Consider the following 12,578-nt stretch of genomic DNA (forward strand, 5'->3'; position numbering starts at 1 on the left):
TCTGTTTTGCCATCTCTTGAATAAACACTCTTTACAAGATACGAGTTTGAGATAGTAAGGCAGCGATATACAACATGCAAGGGCTATAAATTATTATACATTTAGTCCATGTTGTCAATTTGTTTTTGTTGTTGTTTGTTTTAATCAATAAAAAGCTCGGTATCTCTTATACAATTAAATTTAGTACATTTTGAATGCAGCTGTATTATAAGGCTAATATGTTGAGTGTGTGCGTTATAAATAATATCGGTTTGAGCCACTATTCTTGAAAAGCAGCGCAATGTTTGTCCACTGAGTAGTATTACAATATATTTTATAATTGTCCCATTCATGTTGAATTTTACACACACAATGTGTTCCCTTTCAGTCCATGCTAACAATAATAAGTAGGTATATAGATCACCTTTATCCGAATTCTCATTCAGTATCTGTTACATTGCTATTCAATCCTGACAACCAAACAAAGTATGATTGTCATATACAAGGTTCATTGCCTAATCTATGTGTAAATTGGTACCCTTATCCCGCATTTCATGAATACCAATTTCAATGCAATTTCCATTTGCTGATGGTGAAGTCAATGTAAAAATAGCAGGATTTAAACTTATCCGTAATTCTTCCATACATTATGAACGAAATTGAAAAGTTTATTTTTAACAAGTACCTTTATTGTTACAGAGTCGATAATCGTTACCGCGTAGAATATTGTATGTATAGAATATTTTATTTCTGAGACTAATAGAAATTGTGGTCATTTCACCATAAAATAAATCGAATTTTTGGCATTTCGTCGCCTTATTTTCTCAAACTCGTATCTTGAAGTACAAAGTTACTGAAATGCAAAAAATGGATTGTATATACAAATTTTGCAGGCTGATTTCACATCATATTTCCTTCACATTCACATACTGGCGTTTGCCTATTCTTAAAGTAATGCATCCAAATTAACACCCTTGCTAAGAAATTTAAAATAAATAGAAAGTTTTGCCATCTCCTGAATAATCACCCTTATAAGATACGAGTTTGAGAAAGTAAGGGATCGAATTGAAGACGTATTTATTTTCACGTTGTTATTATTGTTTTGACATATACTTACATTTTACAATTGTAATCATTAAAGTGGACATGTAATTATCGCGTTTAAATTACGACTGACTTATTAAATCTATGTGTGCACGCTCATGTAATATTATAAAAAAAATCTTACAACAAGTTTAGTCTGTTAAAATGAATGTGAGTTAATTTACAAAATACCTTAGAATAATAACGCATAGAACGATAGTTTCATATCAAACAAACTGTCACAAGTGAGGCAAAAATCAAATTCATGTAGGCTAGTTTTAGTAGTAGGTTAATTTTCGGTTTTAGTGAATATTTATATAAAAATACAAGTTGAAACGCGTTACTTCCTTGTGGAATGTGATGTTAGTATCTATTTTATGTTTGTCTGACGTATTTTTACACTCATTTACCGCACATTTCGTCATTTTTAGCTAAAATTTTGGAGCTGTTCGCGGTGCAAGTTGACCTTGAGCACAGAAGGCCCGCCCGCTCGTGTAGGCCCATTGGGAGCGCTTCAATTTGCCTCACTTAGCGTGTGCGGACTAGGTTTCTATGCGTTATTATTCTAAGACAACATACCTTCAATATTTGTGTGTCCAATATTTGACCGGACACAGTGGAACTATACCTACTTATTTTATAATAATAACCTTTGTTTTCGCAAATAAACTAATTATGAAAAATTGTTAAATTTACGCAGTGGCTATCAACATAGTATAAGTTTGTCTGAAAGTACAATGACAATATAGCCATAAAACTAAAAATAGAATAGCAAAATCACCCGAGACTCAGCAAGGTTGACTGTCTATTTGAACAACCTAACACCATAACGACGCAAACCATTTTCGTCCGAACAATGCAAATGCCATTGGCGCGCATAAAGTAATGACGTAGGAATTGCGAATGGAATGAGGTGTTTTCACTGGATGAAAGTGGCCCTTAGTTTCGTCTAATCCATAACAATCTATTATATAAGGTGATAATAATATGTAAGTACGTACACATTATATAGTTATTTTTAGTTATTGCATTGCGTATTTGGAAATTTCAAAAGTCGTGTTAGGCTAATGGTTTGACCGTCTTTCAAGGAGCTTTGAGTTTTTCGTAATTTATATAAAAATTTAATTTGAAATTTATCACGAGCTTTCCGGTGAAGGGAAACATCCTGATGAAACTTTTTTTTTTGACGGGGGGAATATTTATGGATACCCCTGAGCCCAGGGAGGCGCAGGGGTTATGTGGGGACTCTCCCTCCAGACTGGAGGGCCAACACCACTAAAACCCCCCGGGTTTCCCTTTCGCCGGTTGAGTCGGCACCGTGGGATCGGTGAACATTCACCACAACGCCGTCCGGCCGCCCTAGCTTGCGCCAGGGCTTCCGCGCCAACGGAGGGGCGAGTCGCTTGTCCTCCGACCCGCCCCCCAGACGAGTGAGGCCGTGCAATGCAGGCTCCGGAGTCCCTGTCCAGAGCCCACTGGCCTCACTAGGGATCAGGCGAGCAGGGAACTGCCTTCGCCTTCTCCCCGTACGTCTGCGCCGAAGCAGGTATCCTGATAAAATCTGCACGAAGGTTCATAACCCTCGAAAAACTAGTGAAGTTCCCAACCTGCGTTGGTTTAGCCTAGCGGACTATGGCCTAACCTTCGCCTGAGGGGAAACCCGTGCCCAGCAGTGAGACGCATAAGTGGATTGATGATAATGATTATCGTGAGTTTAGCGAGTTAATCTACTGGTTTTCTTGTATACTGTAGTAATACGATTAGATTGTCTAACAGCGAAAGTAACGTTCTTTAATTAAATATGGGCAATAACACTGTCCTTTACTTTATCAAAGACAATTCTGAGACGATATATTACTTAAAGAAGCACTAAAGTTAATAGACGTATGTGCAAACATTGTTACTAATATTTTTTTTATTGGTGAAGTCGGTGTCCTAACCGGTACAAATCGCGGAATGTTCTAAATGTCTTGGTCAATTGACATTGTTAAAATTTATGCAGCAGTGTACAGTTATTCAGATTATATTTAGGTACTAACTATATGAATTTAATGTACAACTTTTCAAAACGTAATTAGATAATTGTAGCTACAATTTTTTAATACAATTTTTACGCTATGACAAAAATTCATTTGTAATATGATGCGTAGTAAGTATTACGGAATGTGTCTGAGAGAGTGTCGAAACATCTGTGAAAATATTATTGTAGGTAAGACGGTAACTCGAATGCTAACTCAAGTTGAATATAGTAGTTTTTGTACATTTTAAGACTTTCGAGGTTATTTAGTAAACGATTTATTATTAAGACAGCCTTCTCGATATTTCAGAACGATTTCACGCCAATGTGATGAGAATCTTGTAACTTTTTTCTTTTTAGCAGCACTAGGGCTCCTTTTGAAAGAGTTCGCCCAGGGAATTTCTGCCGCCAAGCATTAATGTCAGCATTACTGCGTTTCGGTTTTGAAGGATAAAATTACAGGCACACGAGACTTGTCAACATATTATGTCTCGGAGTATCGGGCGCAGTGGCAGTGCACCTAAGACCTTTCTGACTTAAAGTTCTGAGTGACACTGCAAGTGCTATGTCTCTTAACACCAGGCGCGCGATTCGTTCGTACTGTCACTTGGTATCATAAAAAAAAACAAATAAACCAGTTATTCAACTCGAAGTTAAACAGTTTTTAATACAGTGTTTAATCATTATTTTAATGTTAATGTTATGTTAAAAAGTGTGATATGCTGGAGATCTTCTACTGTGTCAGACCCTGTGTTTTGGTCATCCATATAAAAGTCGTTCTCTATGACGTTGCTTAAAACGGTATCCTTACATTCCCGGGCTAATTGTAAAAGGCAGCGTGTACTCAAGAAAGGAGGTATTCAATTGCAGAACTTGTATCAATCCTCTTGACTCATCTTGCCATAGTATTAATTGTAGGTGACGCTGCTTTGGATCGATCTCTATTTGCCGATACATTTTCTCGATGTCAGCAATGAGAATGTACCTATGCTGGCGAAAACGGAGAAGAATAGAAATAAGATCACTTTGCACCAATGGACCAACCATCTGTATGTCATTGAGAGATTTACCATTTTAGATTTTTTTATTGTTATGTTAATCACACTTTTTAGGACATTCCGCTGGCAGTTACTTTTGCTAAAGAAAATAAAATGTAATTAATATGGAATCTGTTGAGCTCAATGCCCCATACCCCTTCTATTAAAATGTGTACTTCAACCTTTAAAGCGTTTTATTTACTTGAATGCCACAGAAATATTTGTCATCGTTGTAATTAAGAGTATTAAATAGGACCACTGTATCGACAAAAAAAAACTTTCATTATATTTTTAACCGATTCCAAAAAAAGGAGGAGGGTCTCAATTCGATTGTTTTTTTTGTGTGTATGTTACTCGATAACTCCGGCACCGATTTTGATTTCTTTTTACGGATAAATGACTTTTGCGGTGGGTTTTTTTAGTACTCTGTACTGAGATTATATTTATTTATTTGAATCAGGAAACTTATAGCTCATATAATATTATAACTTAAAGATTATCATACATATGATATAATATAAAAACTGAATAACTAATCTACACGAATTGCACTTGTCGGCGACGTATGGCGCCTTTCTTAGTAGAGAAGGACCATAATTTTCGTTATCACTTACCTATTTTTTTTATAAGCCTTGTCAGTCCAGGGCAAAGTTTTGTTCATTTAATATTTATAGGAATAAACAAAATATAATTTATATTATATATATATATTTTTGGAGCAAACATATAACAATAAATAAACTGCACTAATAAAAATAGTATTGTAACATTGCACATAAAACTGCGTTCTAGATCCTACCTGTACAGTAAACATATGTATACGCAAAATATGATTGTGAAAGCCATACTTAATTCTTTCAAATAGGGTGGATCTATATTGGCGGCCATAATATAGTAACGTGTGAAATTCAGCTGAGGTATGCGCTGCCCTGTAAATCAGTCTTTTGTCGGATCTCATAGCGATTTGTCGTGTTTTCCTCTTCGTATTAAATTGCATTGAAAAATACTCCGATGGGAAATTGTTTGACTTGTGGATTATAGCAATTATATATAAGTGGATAAGACATGTTTTGTAGTGAAATGAGATTTGTGTTAGTGACAAAATAACATTATTGAAAGTTTTCAAGTTGTTGCTGAAGTTTTGTGGAGTAATAATGTAAGTTTTTGGTTCAGAGTTACTCAACACATTTGTTTATTTGTGTTAAGGTACATAAAAAATAATAATGGCAGGATACTATTTAAAAACTAATTATTAATTTATTGTGCACAACAAAATTTCGCTCTATGCATAATTTATAAAAAATGTCTTCGATATTCGGCTTAAGTAACAATTTTCTTTATCTGATATTTCGTGAAAAAAAAAATGTTTTCTTTACTTTTTTAAATAAATCCACAAACAGTTTACATTAGGCTCTGAACAAATGAATTTCCAGGGTATTTCTTGATTTACGACTATCATCAAATTAAAACACTTTTGGAAAATATTTTTTTTCAACATAATTGTATTAAAAACACGTTTCCTTTAATTGTATTCATAAATAACTTACTAACCTAGCCATTACTCTCAAATATTTTTCTAAAAAATAATAACAGGATTCATAACATAACTTTGTAGTAGCAGAAGACCTCTTTGTGAAAGAGTTTGTCCTGGGAAGTACTGCCTATTTCTGTCACCAAGCGGTAATGTGGGTTCCGGTTAAGAAGGCTGCAAATATAGACAAATGGGACTTGTTTACTTATATCTCAGGGTGACAGACGTAGTGGCAGTCCTTAAGATCTTTGCCATTTAAAGCTCTGAGTAGCATTGCAACTCCTATGGACAGTTGTGTCGCTTAACACCAGCACACGATTTGTGCGTCCCGTCACTTATAACCTTAAAAAAAATGCAATGTAATTATAAAATATTTTTCACAAATAATATTTGTCGTTGGCAAAAGGTTAATGGGCAAAATATGTAATTCAATACATGGAGATTATTTAATTATAATTTCTCTACGTGATCACTTATCACTGCCTCCGTGGCAGAACGGTTACCATGCCGGACTGCCACGCAGAAGACCCAGGTTCGATTCCCGGGCCGGGATAAATATTTGTATGGCCTACATTTATTTGTCTTGTGAGTTTTGGTGTAATTTGTGGTTGTCTATGTGTGTTCATGGCACTCGCAATACAGGGTTTCCCTAACGCGATAATAAACATCACTTTTTTTACGATTTTACGACAATTGCTTTTCGACTTGTGCCATGATAGATATGACTGTATACCTCTTCACAACAAGCTGCGTTACAGTGTCCCTGTTAGAACGCACTATCGCAGCGTTTGCAAAGCATATTCACCATATTTGCTACCGTTGTATGTCGTACAAACGTTGGAATACGTTCGCCCGTGTATCGATTAATAAAAAATTACCATACACACTTTAACTCTGTCAGGCATATTGTCTACCCGCAAAACTATAATTTTGAACTTGCTTAGAGATGTATGAAGTCATTTACTACTCAATTATTATTTTTCTTTTCCTTTTATGTAACTCGTTATGTGTATAACCCGTGTGTACTTATGTAGTAATTATTATTATTGTTTTTGTATCATGGTTTAATTTGTTTAGTATTGTACATAATAACTATTTTTTAATTATTTACCCTTCAGTAGTTTGTTAGAAATGCATCACCAAATCTCAGTTTTTTGTAGTAACTAGTGGTTAACGGTGTTGGTGACACAATCACTACATATTTATTGTAAAAAAATACATTTAAGTTTTAATTGAGTCTACTGTTTGTTGACCCAAATAAATTTAAAAAAAACACTGCAGGCGACTGAATAAAAAAACATTTTTATCCGGCATTTCCACACTCTATCAAATCATTCAACAAACTCAATTCAATGCCTATAAAGTACGTGGGGACGTCATTTTTTACCCATGCTTTAATCTCATCTTATCGATTTTCTCGTAAGGCTTTACAAAGTTAGCTTTTCTTTTAACACTATTTTCATACACTTCTTGTTAACCACAATTGTGTCACCAACGTTCCATAAAGCAACTGTTTAGTTCAGGAATTTCGTTTTATATTCATTATTTATTTTATCATAATTATTAAAATATTTTCCAATAGGTTCAAGAAGTTATACTTTCTTGAGCTATGAGTGTGTGCGTTATTTATTCATTAATTAGAAAGTGATACGTTACCGCCTTAGACTATGCATCCTCTAAGGTTACCGCGTTTAAACTCCTTCCAGCTTATTATTAACCGACTTCAAAAAAACGAAAGTTCCCAATTCGACTATATGTTTTTTTGTATTTATGTTACGCGATAACTCCGGTATTTGTGAACCGATTTTCATCATGATTCTTTTTTGTTGGAAAGAGGGTACCTCCATAGTGGTCCCATTTAATTTTGAAGAAAATCGTCCACCTCTAAGGGTGGCTGTTGACACATGAAGATTATAAATAGCGCCTAAATTTTATCATACAAAGCAATTATTTTAATGGTTGATTTTGCTATTCTCCAATTCAAGGCGTTTTTCTCTCTGAATATACTTTGAGTAGTGAGAACCGATTTTTATTATCTCCTATGTCAGGTCCCGTATAGTGGCAAACTAGGGGATGAATTCGGGTTTGCGCACTTTCCGGTAACCGATTTCAATAAAACGTGGTAATTATATGCAATTCTACGTGATTTTGACATCGGTTTTTCAAGATTCTTTACAATAAAAAAAAAATAAAAATTGTTTATTTCAGACAACTTAAAGTCCATACAAATTAGTATGTTAGTAACATGACACACTTTATAACTATATTAGTATTGTGTTAGTAGATTAAATAATTATTAAATTTCGTATTATACCTATTACTTAATTACATATTACCTAGGTTTCCAATCGATTCACCGACGCACACTTTTCTAAGTGTGCGTCGTCCTATCCGGTATCATCTTTAGGATCTCGTTGTTGCTCCCCCTAACCCTTCGCACTACTGATGTGGACATTTTGCGCATAATGGCATAAAAATCGTCCACAGCAGTCACCAGCAAACATGCCAAATGCACTGCAGAAGCGGTGAAGCCTCAACAAGGCCCTAAAGATGTTATTGTATTGGACTCTCAAGTCACCATATGATCTTAGCGTAAAGTTGGACCATAGAGCACACTTGTAGAAACTCTGGCAGTAAGCTTTGAAGAGCGTAAGTTTCACTCCAGTCGTACACCGCATGAATCTATGAGCCAAAATATTGCCTCGAACTGACAGCGCCCTGCGCTCCCTCTCAATGTCCTTGTTATCCTATAAGTCCTCCGTCATAGTATGACCAAGGTACCTAAACTGTGCAACACGCCTCAAAGGTACACCGTTTAAGAAGATTGGAGGCACATAGGCTGGTTCTTTAATCTTACCCTTGAACAGTAAGAACTCACTCTTTTTCTCGTTGCACCTCAAGCCATGTTGAACAGCATAGGCCTCACATTTACAAAAAAAGTTTTCTTAAGCCTTTGACTGAGGGGCTGAGCGACACCATGTCGTCCGCATAGTTGATGTTATTAACACTTATGTTGTTGCGACATCCGACATGCATGCTGCTCAGCTCCCCAATCAGATTATTGACATATAAATTAAAAAGTCTAGGCGAAGTTAATCCCCCCTGTCTAACACCACAGCTCAAAACATATTCACCTGATTTGGCATTTGCCCACTTGACTACATTCTGTTGATTACTATACCAATGTAAGAAAATACTAACTATTTCTGGCGATATGCCCACTTCCCTCAATTTTGTCCAAAGCACATCATATGACACCAGGACAAATGCTTTTGACAAGTCTAGGAAGCAGGCGTATATCGGGGTCTCTCTCTTGATATATATAGTACTCAAGAGCATAATTATTTCAATAATTAAATGGCACTCTCGGTTGACAAACCTCCTCTAAAATCAAATTGGGAATCATGCAACTGTACACGACTCCACAGGTGGACATCCAATATTCTATCTAGAACTTTAGCTGTTGCTGGTGAGATTGCCTTGTAGTTGGATTTGTCAGCCAAGTCACCCGTGCGGTTCTTAACAAGAGGGACAACTACAGTCTTCATTAGATTTGGTGGCAAGTAGGAGTGTCTTCCACAAAAAGTACATAACAAGGATAAAACTATCAATGTGTGGTCCTGCATGTTTCAGGTGCTCGATACTGAGCCCATCATGTCCCGGAGACTTGCCTCTTTTCATATTCTTTATCGCCAGTCTCACATCTTTGGCAGTGATTTTAATAGGCGGCTCCACATGACAGAGCTCAGCATCTGACACCTCTGATCTAGGTAACAAGAACTCAACCTTAAAATAGTCTTTAAGGATATTTGCAATCTTCCTCGGCTCGCTTGTACCTTCTCTAGTGTAGAAGGTAACTCTAGCTTACCTTGAAGTCTTTTAGTACCACTCCAAAATTGATCTAAACGCCCAGTCGCATGCTGTGAAGCAAGTATGTCCGCTTTAAGTTGGTCCTGTCTCTGTTGACAGTACTTAACGTAGTCTTGTCTTAAAAATTTTACGACTTAAACACATTTTTTCGAATATAGGTCCACTCTTAGGTTTACCATAGAGGACGTACATTCGAAAATCTAATTAAGCTTGCTAATGCGCTGCGGCTACATGTTTGTTCCATTCTAACACACATTTACATTTATCAGATTTGTTAGTAATTCGACTACAACTAGATATAGAAGCCTGACTAACAATAGAAACTATGTTTTCATAGAACTTATCTATAACATTTCTGTGACTGACATCGTTACACATACTATCTGCACAGTAATGTAATTCACAAGGAAAATCTATATGTTTTAACTGACTATTACAAATTTCTAAATATTTATCAATTTCGTCCTCGCTACTTAGGCCCCATCTATTGCTATTTGATTGCTCATAAGTTATAGTATGTTTAGATCTAATTACCCCTAGATTACACTCAATGATTAGTGGATAATGATCGGACCAGTATACATCATATAAGATGCTAACATTTGTAACAGTTGGCCATGCAGCCTGACTAGTTAAACAGTGATCTAGCTACAACACTGATTTATATACATATATGCAATAAAATTAAAAGAATTTAAACTAAGGAAAAAAAAGTAATAAATAAAGAAAACCAAACATTTAGAATGTGCCAAATGGACATAAATTGTTATGTCAAATTCTGGGTATTAAAAGCGTGTCTTTCTTAATTTGACGTTGGCGGAATCATCGATTGGATCGATGGAGCTATAAAATTTTAAAAAAGAAATTGATTTAATTCACATAGCAAATTTAAATGTCTTTGTTTATAATAATAATAATAATAAGGCGGAATGTGTTTGATTCTACGTTTTACTTTTGTTTCAATTATGCACAAACAAGTTTTTAGGTATCCTTCACAAACAGTAGCCATTTTCGTAAAATTGTTACGAAACATTGTTATCTCTTTGTAATATAATATAAACATGAGTAGTTCAAGTGTTTTGGCGAATATAATGGACTTAATTCCACCTGCTGTTTTGAGTGAAGTGCATATGCAATAATAACAATAAATTTAAACCTGTAAACAACAATGTGTAACTAGTTAGTTTTTTCTCAAGGTTATCTATTTCCTGATGTTAATGTTTTTTAAAAAGGAAAATATTACAAAATACGCTTACATTGAATAATAAAATATTGAAAATGAGTGTGCGAGTACGTGCGGGCTCGCGTACATTTGTTTTTTCAAACAAATATACGCGTTTTTTGTTTCATTTCCTATAAATACCTTACTTTTAAATTTTACTTATAATTTTTTTTTACTTTTTCTATTATACATCTTCCTCTCTTTAGTATTTTATTATTTCCTAACATTGTCTGAGAAAATTACTGCACGTGGCTCGGCGGAACCAATGATTGCTTGACTCGTATTAATACAAGGCTTAGCTGACTCTCGTTCTTATAACTCATATTCGTGCAGCAATCCCTTACTTCCCGGCCTCTGCAATAATGTACTATATATAATATATATATACAACCATAACGGACTATAATCCGTTAGGGCGGCAGTTGAGAGTGCGTAGCTCTTGCCATTTGTGTTGCCTTGCCTTGCGCGTTTACTTTTGGATGCGAGGAAGGTTAAATAAGAAGTAATCTCATGTCGCTGTAATCTTAGGACAAGTACATTGCAACTAAAATAAATAATTCTTACGGACAGATATCGTGTGCTGCACAATCATCATGAATATTGGAAACTTGTGTTGCTTAAGTGTCACCTCGTTTGCAATTAATTGCAACAATTGCTCGCTTATTTTATTATTATTTTCTGTCATACATAAGTGATTAAAACTTTGTACAAAGTTACATTTATATATAATTACAAATAAAAAAGGTACATTTATAAATTTGTTCACTCCTAATTTTTAAAATTTTGGTGTATTTTGGAATTAACTTTTTTTAAATATTAGACAACATCACATACGTTGCTCTGATCTCAAAGTAAGTAGCTAAAGTACTTGTGTTATGGAAATCGGAAACAACGACGGTAACCATAGAAAAGTTAGTTTTCTAGCCTGACCCGGCTGGGGATCGAACCCGGGACCTCAGAGATGGCAATACCACGAAAACCGGTGTGCAAGCCACTCGACCACAGAGGCCGTCAAACTAATAAGGGTTCTCAAGTATTTCCGATTTACACATGGGAAATGATACTAAATTTCATGGGAATGAAATTAGTAGTTTGTAAATTTCATGGGAATGAAATTAGTAGTAGAGCTCCTTGTGGAATAATTCGTCCAGTCTAGTACTACCACCTTACCTATTTCTGCCCCTAAGCAGTAATGTCAGCATTACTGTCTTGAGTATCTAAATCGCCTATATTAGTATTATTTTTCCAAAAAACTTAGTTTTCGTGCTCTTTACAGGTCCCATGGCCACGGTTGACTGTATTAGTATTAGTTATTTACAAATTATGTCTAATATGAATTCAAACCACACTCAATTTTTTATTGGTGACTTGCGGAGTATGCGCAGAGTTCAAACTATGTCATTGTTACGGGACATTTTGAGGAAAGCATTTAGAGCGCGCACTCATTTGTTCTTAAAAGTTATTTTGAAATATTATAATATGGAATTTTATTTATCACGTCCACTGGTGCATATATCGAATTCTTAAGTTTTCACCATTGCATTAGCATTGGAAATGAACATAATAAAAAAAAATATATTATATTTGCTTTTGTTTTCCAAACAAACGTCATTTCTCAAAAACTGCCACGACAATGAAACATTCGACGTGCGTAAAAATAACCTTGCGAAAAACTTTTACAGTAGTGATCACTTGGGTGGTCTGCATTAGCACTAGGTATAACTTAATATATAATGACTAATATCGTATCAGTGAGCCGCGACCATGAGACCTGCAAAGAGTCCAAAACAATGGTTTGTTTATCGAGTTCTTAGGTTTTCGCGATTGTTATACATAGGA

The 12,578-nt window shown here is 35.2% G+C and overlaps 1 protein-coding gene across 1 annotated transcript in view; it reads left to right on the top strand.

The window, feature by feature from the left end:
• Nucleotides 1–5,185: 5,185 nt before the first annotated feature.
• The window catches only part of LOC113234720 (gonadotropin-releasing hormone receptor), a 205,784-nt gene continuing 198,391 nt past the window's right edge, over nt 5,186–12,578 (top strand). Inside the window, exon 1 of the mRNA XM_026470178.1 lies at nt 5,186–5,272. The gene's annotated coding sequence lies outside the window, so the exon portion shown is untranslated. The remainder of the gene's footprint in view (nt 5,273–12,578) is intronic.

Source organism: Hyposmocoma kahamanoa, unplaced genomic scaffold (assembly GCF_003589595.1).
Source record: "Hyposmocoma kahamanoa isolate Upper Pololo Valley unplaced genomic scaffold, ASM358959v1 86, whole genome shotgun sequence".
Taxonomy (NCBI): domain Eukaryota; kingdom Metazoa; phylum Arthropoda; class Insecta; order Lepidoptera; family Cosmopterigidae; genus Hyposmocoma; species Hyposmocoma kahamanoa.